This window comes from Pleurodeles waltl, chromosome 7, assembly GCF_031143425.1.
Source record: "Pleurodeles waltl isolate 20211129_DDA chromosome 7, aPleWal1.hap1.20221129, whole genome shotgun sequence".
NCBI lineage: Eukaryota > Metazoa > Chordata > Amphibia > Caudata > Salamandridae > Pleurodeles > Pleurodeles waltl.
Window position 1 is genome coordinate 1,089,320,249 of NC_090446.1, and position 15,910 is coordinate 1,089,336,158.

The window sequence follows — 15,910 nt, forward strand, 5'->3', positions numbered from 1 at the left end:
CAACAACAGAAACACACATCCACACAGATACCCACCACTTAACCAAGCCCTCTCTCGCTGTAGACGCGCCATCATGTTTGGAATGCTTCTGTTGCTCATTTTGTAGGCTTCATGGACAGATCCTGGATTCTTGGCAGTCACCTGGGAGATATACTGGTCCACCAAGCACACTACCGGCACATTTATAGAATGAACGTTTTTCCAGTTCCAATCAACCTGTTATCTGAGGGATGTGTCCCAGCTCATAGAAGTCAGCCTTCACAGTGGCCAAATTCGGAGGTTGGAGGAACTGGTTGTATCTGTCCAGGTGTTTCTGCAAAGTGGATAGTACATCCGACAACACAGTTCTGAACATGGGCGTTGACATCCATGCTGTTAAGCCCACTGTAAACAGGAAGGACCCTGTGGCAAGTAAATGCAGCACCAACAACACTTGGACTATGAGAGTGATGGCATTGGGATTGCAGATGGCAGGCAGAAGATCAGCCTCCAACTGAGTACAGAGTTCCATTATGGTGACACGATTCAATCTGAAGGTATGCACAATGTGTCTTTCCTTCAAGATGGTGAGGTTGACTACCGGACGGTACACTGGTTCATTCATCCTTCTCCTCATTACATGATATGTAGGATAGAGAGGGAAATATCGTTTCATGTGATGTACAGGTCAAAAATGTTATCAGTCCAATATATTTTGATACACACTGAACAACGCAGACATGACTGTGTGACAGTTACTTAGGGTATGTAGGAATGTGTCATAAATGACATGCGTGCTGGCAGTATCTGGTCCTGGACATGGTATGTGTCAACCAATACATGTGTGATGGTGCAGGTCGTGTACACATATGTGTCCTGCACCGGACATGCATGTACATATGAGAGTTAAGTAGGTAGCAAAACAAGCAACGGGCCAGCATGTCGGGCCATTTTCACTTCATGTTACATATGTGTTGTATCCCACATGCATGTGGCTGTGTATGACGTACATACATGGGCCTGTGCACTAATCAGGACATTTTCGTGTCATGACGCACTTACATATCTCATATTAACCCATTAACAATACATAAAATCCAGCCACCTGTCCTGCAGCACAGGACAGTTGGAAGTGATACAGTTCTGTAGGCAAATGCCGTCATGGCGGTAGGCAGTCATAACTGCTGTGTAACTTCTCATTGGTTAATCTTGCTGCCTATGGGGGACTGGGTCCAATGATGATCACCGTCGGCGGTGACGTTCCTGTACTCAGCGGCCGTGACCGCCATTTTCTGCCAACTATCTCACTTGACTCCTGACACTCCTGCAAGCAAGAACTCCACTATGTGAGCTGCTATGTACTGTCTCTGGGAGCCATAATGCCATGTCCTGCATGGGAATAGGCCCTGGTCTTTACCCAGGAAGAACTGAAGAAACTGGTGGAAGGGGTCCTACCCCTGTATGAACAGCTGTATGGGGCACCAGAGGAACAGGTGTGCCCCATGCCATTGGCGTGTGTGACAGGGGTGTTTTGCTGTGAGTGGCTGTGCCATACCTGCCACGGTGTGCAGGCATGCTGCGGGCATGGATATATAGAGTGTGTCCATTTGTACAGATGTGGATGGCGATGTTTGTGTGTGGTGTATGTAGGCCACTACTGTCGATGTAGTGTCACTCCTAATCACATTCTCCTTCTGTCTGTGTCACCCATCCAGGTGAGCGTCCATCAGTAGAAGGTGCTTTGGAGTACCATTGCCAAGCAAGTGGGGAGCCTGGGGGTCCATAGCCAGTGGAGCACCCATTGCAGAAAGCGGTGGGCGGACCTGAGATGCTGGGCTATGAACATTGCTGAGGCCCAGCTGGGGATGCCCTCCCAATGAGGGAGGGGGGCCCATCAGACCCTGACCCCCCAATGGCCTGCATTTTGGCGGTGGCCTACCCTGTGGTGGGTGGGTGCTAAGGAGCAGCACAGCAACCTTAAGGGGGTAAGTACAGAGGGTAAACTGATGCTTGACAGACTTAAATAGGATTGGGTGGCTGCATACTGGCATTCTGTGAATGTGTTCTCTGGAAAGTGCACAACGACAAAGTGTATCAGTGACCCTGCCAGGGTAATCACAGAGTAAGTGTGACAAGGCAATGGTGCTAGTGAAGTGCGCTTCCAAACTTGACATGGGTGGGCCTGTTTCAACAATCTATTCATTGTGTCTGACCAGCTCCAAACAATTCCATTATTGTATCAGAGCTGTCAATGCTAGTCCATCTATGTAAGTCCCCTACTGCAACTACGTTTGCATTGGCATGGTACAGTAGCTGCCATTGACTGCATGTGGGTCTGGCGTTACATGTCCTCCATAAGAAGGGCCTCAATGGGACTGGATTATTGGCTTGATAGCTGACTATGTAATCATGCCTAGCCGTCAGAGTTCAGGGATGTGTTGTGACACAACAATGGGGTACTGCTAATTGCTCCCAAGTGCAGCTAATTTAGATGTCAGTGTGTGGACTAGGCCTTACTAAAATGGAATGCTACTGGTTAAGATGATAGCACAGGGACCTCACTGATGTGACAACTTAAGGACTCTATGTGAATTATCATATGTCCTAGGCAAATCCTAGTAGAACAGCAAAGTCACAGCCTCCATATTTCCATATTCCTGGCTGTGTGCACATCGGATGTAACCTAAGACTTACAGCTTTGCATGTGCAATAGGTATTAGCAGACTTGGAGTGCATTGGCAATGGCACTCCCTGACATGAGATGTAAAGTGTGATATGTACATGTTCATATATGTCAATGAGAGTTAGGGTTTGACTATTTCCCTACCTCTCTTTTTCACTCCTCCCTCTTTCTCTCCCTCTGTGTGCATTAGCATCATCTGGCGAAGGAGAAGGGGCTCAGGCGAGTGGGGATGCAGCAGCCCACAGGACCACCACCCTCCCAGTAGCTCCCCACCCAGTGCCCAAAGGGTAGGCATCTCCTTTGCCACAGGAATCTCTGCCCCTTCCCCAGTCATCCCTGCTGCCCTCAGTGGGAAGGATATTGCCCTCCTGAGGTCCATCTCTGTGGGTCAAACCACAGCTGTGAATGCCATCCAGGGACTGGCAGCTCAGGTGCAACAGAGCAATGTGTTCCTGGAAGGCATTCACAGTGCTCTGGATTGCCTGTAGAGATCCTTTCTGGCTCTGGGGGCACCCAGGTTCCCTATTTATTCCATCCCCCTCAAACTACCGCATCACAATCCCACACCTCTCTTTCCACACCCATCCAGAGCACACCTTCTCACACGCAGGCATTCACTCCAACAGACACGGTTGCACATGACAAACAAAAGCACCACAAGACCCACCACCGGCATGCGCCCAAACAACACACATCTGTATACATGACACACCCACTCCCTACACTGACTTCCCCATTACCCCCTCCAGCACAGCTATTACGCCACTCACAACTGCTAGCAGTACATAAACACTCCCTGATCCAGCCACTACTCCCATGTTACCCACAGACACAACAACACCTGACCTGCAGACATCCACCCGAGTCACCATAACTGCACTCACCGCAACCAACTAAGTCAACCCCCAAATCCAAACCACCCCTTCCCAAGTACAAGCCTAAAGCCCCCCCAACTAAACCCAAGCCCCCCTCTCAAACCCAAACCCAAACCCAAGGACCCACCTCTCAAGCTTAACCCCCGCCTCCAGCATCACCCCTCACCCCTGAGGTGCCTGCCTACCCCATTGTTGCCTCTGCCATGTGGAGGTATATCTTGCAGTCAGGAGTCAACTTGGAGCAATAATATATGCCATATGTGTGTTGCAACAATCATGGACTGGACAATGGCCTTTTTGTTTGCAATAGATTTACATTTTAATGACAATACTTTTTTATATATCTTGCCCAACGTTATGTTGGAGTCGATTGTGACATACTTGTCCTGCCTTTCCTTCATCTCGTCTGTATGGTGTTTGTATGTATTTGTTTGTGTGCATTGGGTGTGTTGGTTGTGCGAGCTATGGTGGCCGGCATGCATGTGTATGTGTGTGTGTGTTAGTGGGTCAGACATTGGCCCAGGTGCAATTGATGTGTTTTGTGTGTATATGATTATTATGTGATTCTAGGCATGTGTGTGACTATGTTGTGGATTGTAAGTGGTGTGCTGCATTGTGGTGGTGTTGAGTACCATTGCATGCTTGTTGTTTGTCAGTCCTTGTGTGTGGTGTTGGCAAAGTTTTTGTGTGTACTAAGTTGTGTTGGCATGGTGTGCAATTTCAGACACTGTGTGGGTGTGTACTGGTGTTGTGTAGTTGTGGAATATCTCTGTGTGTTGTGTGTATGTGGTGTCATATGGAGGTGTGCTGTGTCAATAGTTGGCAATGTGTTTGTACAGTTGCTATTGTGATGGTGTGTCACACTGTGGTGTTGTGTATATGTGTGTTGTACTGTGATGGAGTTGTGTGTGTGCATGATGGCATGTTTCAGATATGTGTGTGTTGTGCATGGTGTCTGTATGGTACGTGTGTGTGGTGTGTATGTGTGTGTGTGTGTGTATTGGTGTGTGCTTGTTGGAGTGGGTGTGAGTGTGAGTGTGTTCGTCACTAGCTGCCCCGTCTGTGTGTGTTGTGTGTACATTTGTACTAATCCCTTTCCCTACCGTGTGTGCTAGGTGTATGTACTTACTATTGTTGTCCTCTTTGTCGTCTCTGGTTCCGAAGACGCAGAGTGATCAGGAGCAGTGGGAAGACTTCAAGTTCTGGTTCCAGGTCGGCTCCGAATATGTCTGTGTTCTTGACGGTGAGTGTTCCTGTAGGAAAGTACCAGCTTTCCAGGTATGTTACCCCCCAATTTCTGCCTGATTGTCAGTGTGTTTTGACTATGTCACTGGGATCCTGCTTGTCAGGACTCCGGTGCTTATGGTATGTGGCCTCCTTGCCAGTGTACTTGCACTGTTTTCTAAATTGTCACTGGAGTCCTGCTATTCAGAACTCCAGTGCTTATGCTCTCTCTATTTCCAAATTTGTCACTATAGTCTAATGACTACATATTTCACTCTAGATTGGCATACTGGACCCACATTATAGGTCCCTTATATATGGAATATAGATACCAAGGGCATTGGTGTTCCAGGAGATCCTCGTGAGCTGCAGCATTTCTTTTGTCACCCATTAGGAGCTCATGCAAACACTTCTTCAGGACTGCAATTTCAACCTGAGTGAAATAGTGTAAGCACTATTTCACAGCAATTTTCACTGCACCATGTCCCTTATAAGTCACATATACATATTACCTTCAGACCCCGAAGGCTAGGTGCATAGTACCTCTGTGTGAGGGCACCCCTGAACCAGCAGAGGTGCCCCCACATCATCCAGGCCCATTTCCCGGACTTCAAGAGTTTAGGGACGCCATTATAAGTGTGCACTACATATGGATCAATACATATATGTAGCTTCATAATGGTAACACTGAATATGGCCATGTAAGGTGTCTAAGAACAGGAAGTTGTACCCCCATAATGATTCTGGTATTGGAGGGCCAATTCCATGCACCCTGGGGGCTCCAGTAAGGGCCCCCAGTACTGCCCAACCAGCTCTCTGAGGTTACCACTGAAGCCCTAGCTGCTGCCACCTTACAGACAGGCTTCTGTCCTCCTGGGGCTTGGGCAGCCCATTCACAGGAAGGCAGAACAAAACATTTCCTTTGGGACAGGGGTGTTACACCCTCTCCCTTTGGAAATAGGAGTTACAGACATGGAAGGGATAGCCTCCCAGAGCCTCTGGAAATGCTTTGAAGGGCACAGATGGTGCCCTCCATGCATAATTCAGTCTACACCGGTTCAGGGACCCCCAGTCCCTGCTCTGGCATGAAACTGGACAAAAGAAAGGGGTGTGACCACTCCCCTGTCCATCACCACCCAAGCGGTGGTACCCAGAGCTCCTCCAGAGTGTCCCGGGTTTCTGTCATCGTGTTTTCAGGATGGTCAGGGAACTCTGGTAGCATCTGAGTGGCCAGTGCCAGCAGGTGACGTCAGAGACCCCTCCTGATAGGTGCTTACCTGATTAGGTGACCAATACCCCTCTTAGGGCTATTTAGGGTCTCTCCTCTGGATGTTTCCTCAGATTCAGATTGCAAGACTCCAGCAGGAATCCTCTGCAACCTCTGCTTCACCTTCACCATTGGATCAACCGCACAACTGAACCAGGAACTCTATGACTGCAACAATTTATCCAATAAGGCTACTGCAACTCTGTAACTTCAGCTCCTGCCAGCAACTGCAACAGTTTCCAAGTTGTGCATGCTCCAATGACTGCCTGTCTTCATCCTGCACAGAAGGATTGAAGGAATCTCCCATGGAGTGACAGAGTCACTTCCCTGCTTCAGCAGGCACCTCTCTGCAGCAACAACCAATACTTGGGGTCCCCTCTCCTGATGACAAGCGTGGATCCTGGAGCACAGGTGATAGACTGAAATGACCATGACTGTCCAAAGGTCCAACTGTCCAAATTTGATTGACGTAAGAGCTTGCCTCCCAGGGCCAGGCAGTACCCCTGTGCACCAAATGTTTTGCTGCTCCTGGGGCTTCGGTGTGCTTCTCCAAGAAACCCTTTGTGCACAGCATAGACAAGGTCCCCAGCAATTTAGCCTGTGATGCTCAGCTCCCTGAGTTGCCCTTTAGCGGCGTGGGATCCCTTCGTGTAGTGCTGCGATGACCATGATTTGCACCTCCTTTGTCCCCATGTCCTGGGACTCCTGGTCTTCTGAGGGCTCTCTGAAGTGCTGAGAGCCCCTCTGTCTCCTCAGTCTGAGTTGAGACCTCCAGGTCCCTCCTGGGCCCGGGTAGCCTTTTTTCCTGCGAAACACGTCTCTTGCATGATCCAAAGCTTGTTGCCGGAATCCAACGATGAAAACCAGCCTGCATCCTTCTACGCGACGTGGGACATCTCTTGCACCAAGCAGGAACCCGAAGCTGTCTTCTTTGGTGCATCTCTGACTTTTTCTTCTAACCGGAGGTTCCACTTTTGAACCTTCATCCAGGTTAGCAGGGGCTCCTTTTACTACTGGACTCTTTAGCTGTTCTTAGACTTTGGCCCTCATTCTGACCCTGGCGGTCTTTGACCGCCAGGGCGGAGGACCGCGGGAGCACCGCCGACAAGCCGGCGGTGCTTCAATGGGGATTCCGACCGCGGCGGTAAAGCCGCGGTCGGACCGGCACCACTGGCGGGGTCCCGCCAGTGTACCGCGGCCCCATTGAATCCTCCGCGGCGGCGCAGCTTGCTGCACCGCCGCGGGGATTCTGACCCCCCCTACCGCCATCCAGATCCCGGCGGTCGGACCGCCGAGATCCGGATGGCGGTAGGGGGGGTCGCGGGGCCCCCGTAAGAGGGCCCCTAAATGTATTTCACTGTCTGCTGCGCAGACAGTGAAATACGCGACGGGTGCAACTGCACCCGTCGCACAGCTTCCACTCCGCCGGCTCGATTCCGAGCCGGCTTCATCGTGGAAGCCTCTTTCCCGCTGGGCTGGCTGGCGGTCTGAAGGAGACCGCCCGCCAGCCCAGCGGGAAAGTCAGAATTACCGCCGCGGTCTTTCGACCGCGGAACGGTAACCTGACGGCGGGACTTTGGCAGGCGGCCTCCGCCGCCCGCCAAGGTCAGAATGAGGGCCTTTGTCTCCTCTCTTCGCAAGTGTTCAGGTACTGGAATCCATCGCTGGTGTCTTGCAGTCTTGCTTGGTTTTTGCATAATTCTTTATCACGACTTCTAATGTGTTCTGAATAAACTTGTTGTACTTTACTCCTGCTTTCCTGGGCTCTGTGGTGAGGTACTTTACTTACCTTTAGTGTTTTCCTACACTCCCAGCGCCCCTCTACACACTACTCTTGCCTAAGTGGGAAACCAACATACGCATTCACTATTTTAGGATATGGTTTGTTTTCCCCCTAGGCCCATTGTAACTCATGGCGACTTTCACTATTTGCACTATTTTATGATTGTTTACTTACCTGATTTTGGTTACTAGTGCATATTTTATGTATAATACTTACCTCCTAAGGAAATATAGCCTCTAAGATATTTTTGGCCATGTGTCACTAAAATAAAGTACCTTTATTTTTGGTAACACTGAGGCCCATATTTTCTACTTTTTTAGCGCCGCTTTTGGGTCATTTTTTGACGCAAAAGTGGCGCAAACTCACAAAATACAATTGTATTTTGAAAGTTTGCGCCGCTTTTGCGTCAAAAAATGATGCAAATGCAACGCTAAAAAAGTATAAATATGGGCCTGAGTATTGTCTTCCTTGTGTGTAAGTACTGTGTGACTACAGTAGTACTGCAAGAGCTGTGCATGTCTCCTATTTCAGCCTTGGCTACTCTGACTGCAGCTACCTCTCGACAGCCTGGCTTCTAGACTCTGACTATATTTCACTAACAAGGGATAACTGGATCTGGTATAAGGTGTAAGTACTTTAGGTACCCACTACAAACCTGGCGAGCCTCCAATATTTCTCTTTTATATGCAGGGTTTTAGTGACGGTCCGATTGTGTTGGAAATCCTAACAGTGTCCAACCTAGTAATACGTTTGGCAGTAACATGGTCCCTGCCGGACTGGAGATGCCTGCCGCTGGCTGTGGCGGTCCATCTGCATAGTCGGTACTGGTCGGTGTATGGGCTGTGTCCCGTTGGGAGCACCACCATTGTCATAATATGGTGGTCTTCTTTGCCGGGCCTGTGGCCTTGTAATGAGGGCTAAAGTGTGTGAAGCATTCAAGTTTCACAAAGCAGTAATAGAATAAAACATAGGAAACAGATTAAAAATCCAAAAGCAATTTATAGAAATAGGAAATAGTTTATCTTTAATATGACACCAAAACAAATCAAATCGGATAAGGGGAACCAGAGATATGAATTTTCTAAAAATTAATGTTTTCTAGTGCAAAGAAACTAAAAGCACCAATCTGGTCATCTGGTCTCACCTCATTGAGAGAAAAGTCAAAGTTTCAGACCAAACGTGATGCAGCCTTGCTCGGCTATAGCAAGCGGCAGTCCTTCATAGTGCAGTGTCCAGGTGCAGGTCAGGGGTCCAGCAGGGCAGTCCTTCTTCTTCTGATGTTGTTCCTTGTGGGGAATCTGAGCTGTGGGTGCAGCTCTGCCATATTTATCCTTGTTCATGGGGTGAAAAGTGGGGGGCAACTGACCAATCACAGGCAAACCACTTCCCCCTTGGATGACCACTTCAAGGGAAGGGGGGGAAAAAAGCAATCCCAGGGAGCAACATTCTTCAAAAATCCAACATGGCTGAAACTGATTTTTGGATGTTAGATCTGGCTGAGCCTACCCACCTGTGGGGCTACAAATCCTAAGCAACCCCCTCTTCTGCCCTTTCCTAATCTAATAAAGAGCGCACATAACTGTCTGGGGTTGCAGGAAATGGGGGAGGTCCTGAGCTGCTCAAAATGTCCTTCCCTGCCATTGAAGGCCTGTGTGGCTGCTCTCCCCCATCCAGTTTCACCATCTGTTAAGGCAGCTCTCCTTCCCCAGGCACTTTCCTTGTGTTCAGCCCAGGCCAATTCGCACCTATTCAAGGCAGCCTCGCCAGGCTGCCAGAGCTGGCCAATTGGAGAAGGGCGCTACAGAGCTGAAGTTGGCAACTTTCCTGTAGTGCTTTAAAACGCTTTACCTGAACTAGTTATATTAAATCCAACACTCGCAAGCTGTGGGATTTATTATAACAATTAACTTTGTTAATTAAAATAAAGTCTCCCCATGTTAACATGTGGAGGCCATTCACTACGATGAGGGAAAAAGGAATTTGGCTATTTTACCTCACCAGGGCTTATAAAACAATGTTTATAAGGTCCCTGCTTATAGTTACATGGCACCCAACCCTAGGGGCACTTAGGGCACACCTTAGGGGTGACTTATATGTAACAAAAGGATAGTTTAAGACTTTGGTAGTACACCTCCCTGTGCCAAACATAGAATTAAATGCAGGGGGTGCCTGATCTTTCCCCCCACAGCTCTGGGGACTGTTACCTCCCCGGATCAAACATGCAAAGGAAGGGGTTTGCCTGGACCCCCTGCAGTCCCAGAAACCCCCACCTCCCTGGGCACAAATGTAGAAATAAATGTGAGGGGGGTTGCCAGCCCCCCGCGGCCCCAGGGAGCACCTCTTTCTGGGGGCAAATATTCAAATAATTGTGTGTGGAGGCTAGCCCCTGCAGCCCTGGGTCTGCCACCTCCCTGGAGCAAATCTTCAATTAAGTGATGTGGGGCTGTGCAGCCCACCTGGAGCCTAGGGGCCACCACCTCCCTGGGTTGATTTTAAATCGGTTTGGGGTCCATTATAGGCCCTGGGGACTACCAACTTCTCTAGGCAAATTGTAATGTTGGAGGGAGGCTGTGTGGCCCCCCTCATGGTGCCAATAATGGCCCTGGGAACCGGCATCCCACAGGGCGGCCTCCTGCTATGTCCGGGACATAGCTGTTTGCTGTGACTTGGAGAGCTTTGACATCTCCCACCAAGTCAGAGCAAAAGGCCTTGTTCCAGCAAGTGAGAGTTGTCTAATAGATCTCACATGCTGGAAACAAAGGTTTCCTCTGTTTTCCTGCTGTAGAGATGTAGGCAGTGAAACAGAGGAAAAGTTTGCTCTCACAGAGAGGGAGCTCCATCTTTAACAGCTCCCTCTCTGACAGCAATTCCTGCTCCCCCAGGAGGCGGGGAACTGGCTTTGAGGGTAGGTCGCTCCCCCTGCCGCTGCAGCTCCTCCAGCTCCTCCAGGTTCCTGAGTTCCTGAGACCCACCTCACAGTAAGTACCCCCCACCTCCCAGCCCCTCGCTCTGCCCCGCGCTACTCACCCTCTCTCCTGCTCCTGCTTCTTTTCTTCTTTTTCTTCTTTTTTTCCTTCTCTGTTCTTCCTCCTCGCTCCTCGTCTGTAATCTTCTTCTGTACTCTTCTTTTCCCCTTCTTCTCTCTTCTTCTGTGTGCTTCTCAGCCTCTCCTGTCGCCTCTCTTCTTCCTCATCTTCTTCTGTGTTATTCTGCCCTCTGTTCTTCGTTTTCTGTATCTTCTTCTGTGTTCTTCTGTGTTCTTCTGTGTTGTTCTGTGTTCTTCTGTTCTTCCGGTCTTCCTTTCTTCTGTTCTTCCGGTCTTCCTTTCTTCTGTTCTTCCGGTCTTCTGTTCTTCTGTTCTTCTGTTCTTCTGTTCTTCTGTTCTTCCGGTCTTCCGGTCTTCCGTCTTCTCCCCCCCCGCGCCTGCCCTCCTGCTCCTGCCTCATCCCCCTCCCTCACTCGCATCCCCCTCTCTATCTCCCCTATCTAACCCGTTCACTATCTACCTCCCTCACTCCTCCTATCTACCTATCTCTCTATCTCTCTATCCCACTATCTAACTCCCTCACTCTCCACCTCCTCCTATCTTCCTATCTCTCTATCTATTTCTCTATCTATCGATTTCTCTATCTATCTATTTTCTCTATCTATTTCTCTATCTCTCCCCCACTCCCACCACCCCCTCTATTACCTATCTTCCTATCCTCTCACTCTACCTCTCACCCTCACCCACCTCTACAACCCCCCTCCCCTATCTTCACAACCCTACTCCTATCTTTCTCCCTAATCTCCTAAACCTCCTAACACTCACCCTCCTCCACCCTTAAACCCCCCTCCCCCAGCTCTTCTCACTCTACCTGTCCCCCCCTCCCACGCGCTTTCCCGCCGCGACCTCCTGCACGCCCCCGCCCCCCAGCTCCCATTCGCCCCCAGCTGACCCCTCCCCCCCTCCTACCTCATATGGCGCCCGCTGCGCGACAGTGGTAGCGACCCTTGACCCAAGGGTAGGTCGCTCCCCCTGCCGCTGCAGCTCCTCCAGCTCCTCCAGGTTCCTGAGTTCCTGAGACCCACCTCACAGTAAGTACCCCCCACCTCCCAGCCCCTCGCTCTGCCTCGCGCTACTCACCCTCTCTCCTGCTCCTGCTTCTTTTCTTCTTTTTCTTCTTCTCTGTTCTTCCTCCTCGCTCCTCGTCTGTAATCTTCTTCTGTACTCTTCTTTTCCCTGTCTTCTCTCTTCTTCTGTGTGCTTCTCAGCCTCTCCTGTCACCTCTCTTCTTCCTCATCTTCTTCTGTGGTCTTCTGCCCTCTGTTCTTCGTTTTCTGTACCTTCTTCTGTGTTCTTCTGTTCTTCCGGTCTTCCTTTCTTCTGTTCTTCCGGTCTTCCTTTCTTCTGTTCTTCCGGTCTTCTGTTCTTCTGTTCTTCTGTTCTTCTGTTCTTCTGTTCTTCTGTTCTTCCGGTCTTCTGGTCTTCTGTCTTCTATCTTCTGCTTTCGGCTCTTCTGCCTCCTCCGTCTTCTTCTCCCCGCGCCTGCCCTCCTGCTCCTGCCTCATCCCCCTCCCTCACTCGCATCCCCCTCTCTATCTCCCCTATCTAACCCGTTCACTATCTACCTCCCTCACTCCTCCTATCTACCTATCTCTCTATCTCTCTATCCCAGTATCTAACTCCCTCACTCTCCACCTCCTCCTATCTTCCTATCTTCCTATCTATTTCTCTATCTATCGATTTCTCTATCTATCTATTTTCTCTATGTATTTCTCTATCTCTCCCCCCTCCCGCCACCCCCTCTATTACCTATCTTCCTATCCTCTCACTCTACCTCTCACCCTCACCCACCTCTACAACCCCCCTCCCCTATCTTCACAACCCTACTCCTATCTTTCTCCCTAATCTCCTAAACCTCCTAACACTCACCTCCTCCACCCTTAAACCCCCCTCCCCCAGCTCTTCTCACTCTACCTGTCCCCCCCTCCCTCGCGCTTTCCCGCCGCGACCTCCTGCACGCCCCCGCCCCCCAGCTCCCATTCGCCCCCAGCTGACCCCTCCCCCCCCACCTCATATGGCGACCGCTGCGCGACAGTGGTAGCGACCCTTGACCCAAGGGTAGGTCGCTCCCCCTGCCTCTGCAGCTCCTCCAGCTCCTCCAGGTTCCTGAGTTCCTGAGACCCACCTCACAGTAAGTACCCCCCACCTCCCAGCCCCTCGCTCTGCCCCGCGCTACTCACCCTCTCTCCTGCTCCTGCTTCTTTTCTTCTTTTTTTTCTTCTCTGTTCTTCCTCCTCGCTCCTCGTCTGTAATCTTCTTCTGTACTCTTCTTTTCCCTGTCTTCTCTCTTCTTCTGTGTGCTTCTCAGCCTCTCCTGTCGCCTCTGTTCTTCCTCATCTTCTTCTGTGGTCTTCTGCCCTCTGTTCTTCGTTTTCTGTATCTTCTTCTGTGTTCTTCTGTGTTCTTCTGTTCTACCGGTCTTCCTTTCTTCTGTTCTTCTGTTCTTCTGTTCTTCAGGTCTTCTGGTCTTCTATCTTCTGCCTTCGGCTCTTCTGCCTCCTCCGTCTTCTTCTCCCCGCGCCTGCCCTCCTGCTCCTGCCTCATCCCCCTCCCTCACTCGCATCCCCCTCTCTATCTCCCCTATCTAACCCGTTCACTATCTACCTCCCTCACTCCTCCTATCTACCTATCTCTCTATCTCTCTATCCCACTATCTAACTCCCTCACTCTCCACCTTCTCCTATCTTCCTGTCTCTCTATCTATTTCTCTATCTATCGATTTCTCTATCTATCTATTTTCTCTATCTATTTCTCTATCTCTCCCCCCCTCCCGCCACCCCCTCTATTACCTATCTTCCTATCCTCTCACTCTACCTCTCACCCTCACCCACCTCTACAACCCCCCTCCCCTATCTTCACAACCCTACTCCTATCTTTCTCCCTAATCTCCTAAACCTCCTAACACTCACCTCCCTCCACACTTAAACCCCCCTCCCCCAGCTCTTCTCACTCTACCTGTCCCCCCCTCCCTCACGCTTTCCCGCCGCGACCTCCTGCACGCCCCCACCCCTAGCTCCCATTCGCCCCCAGCTGACCCCTCCCCCCCCTCCCACCTCATATGGCGGCCGCTGCGCCGCTGGCGCGCCAGAGGCAATCCCGTCTGCGCCCGTCCGCGCCTGGCCCGCGCCCAGCGCCACGACCCCTGGTCCCCAGCTCTCCCAAGCCCCGCTGTTCCGCTACGACCCCACCTCCCTCCACGCCCTCAACCCAGGACGCTCCAACACCTGCTTCCAAGCTCACCCCAAACGCACCCATGGACCCTTCGCCTGCAACTCCTGCAAACGCATCTTCCACCACGCAACTACCACGACCACAAGCCCACGCGCCATCAACCACCTCAAGTGCATCCTAGTCAACGCTCGCTCCGTCCACAAACACGCCGTTGAACTCTGGGGCCTCCTGGACTCCACAGCACCGGACGTCGCCTTCATCACGGAGACCTGGATGAACACCTCCTCTGCTCCAGACATCGCCACCGCCATCCCCGAAGGCTACAAGATCTCCAGAAAAGACCGCACCAACCTAGTAGGAGGAGGAATCGCCATCGTCTTCAAAGACTCCATCAGCGTCACCACCTCCACCGAAGATGCCCCTCTCGCCGCTCAACACCTGCATTTTCAGATTCGCACCGACCCGAGGACTACCCTCAGAGGATCCCTCGTCTACCGTCCTCCCGGACCACGCGCCCCTTTCAGCGATGCCATCGCCGACTTCATCTCCCCGCACGCCCTCGCCTCACCGGACTACATCCTCCTAGGCGACCTCAACTTCCATCTGGAACAAAACAACGACCCCAACACCACCACCCTGCTCGACAACCTCGGCCTCAAACAACTGGTGAACACCGCCACCCACATCGCCGGACACACGCTCGACCCTATCTTCTCCGCCAGCAAACACGTCTTCTTCAGCCACACCTCCGCCCTACACTGGACCGACCACAACTGCGTCCACTTCACATTCCGACGCAAGACCCGCCACCTCCACACTCAACCCATCCCTCGTCGACAGTGGAACAAGATCCCTGAAGAGCAACTCTTCTCCGCACTCGCCGCCAACCAACCCACCCTCACCACCGACCCCAACGACGCAGCCCTCAACCTCACAAACTGGATCTCCAACTGCGCAGACAACCTTACTCCCCTCAAACGCACGCATCGACAGACCAACACCAAAAAACCTCTCTGGTTCTCTGACACCCTCAAAGAATCAAAGAAAACTTGTTGCGCCCTTGAGAAAGCCTGGCGCAAGGACCACACCGCTGACAACATGACCGCCCTCAAGAACGCTACCCGCGAACACCACCACTTGATCCGCGCTGCCAAAAGGAACTTTTTCACTGACAGACTGGACAAAAACAGCCACAACAGCAGAGAAGTCTTCAGCATCGTCAAGGAGTTCGCCAACCCCAGCGCCAACGCCGTCACGCCCTCACAGGATTTGTGCGAATCCCTCGCCACTTTCTTCCATCGCAAGATCAGCGACCTCCACGACAGCTTCGGACACCAGACCCAACCAAACACCACCGAACCCGCATCCCCGGCCATCACCCTCAACAACTGGACCCACATCAACACGGAAGAAACCAAATTCATCAAGAACTCTATCCACTCCGGCGCCCCTTCGGACCCCTGCCCGCACTTCATCTTTAACAAAGCCGACGACATCATCGCCCCGCACCTCCAGACCGTCATCAACTCTTCTTTTTCTTCTGCTACCTTCCCCGAATGCTGGAAACACGCCGAAGTCAATGCCCTACTAAAGAAACCTACGGCTGACCGGAGCGACCTGAAAAACTTCCGCCCCATCTCTCTTCTGCCTTTCCCAGCCAAGGTAATAGAGAAGACCGTCAACAAACAGCTGACCACCTTCCTGGAAGACAACAACCTGCTCGACCCTTCACAAACTGGATTCCGAACCAACCACAGCACTGAAACCGCCCTCATCTCAGTCACAGACGACATCAGAACCCTGATGGACAACGGTGAAACAGTCGCCCTCATTCTCCTCGACCTCTCGGCTGCCTTTGACACCGTCTGTCACCGCACCCTAA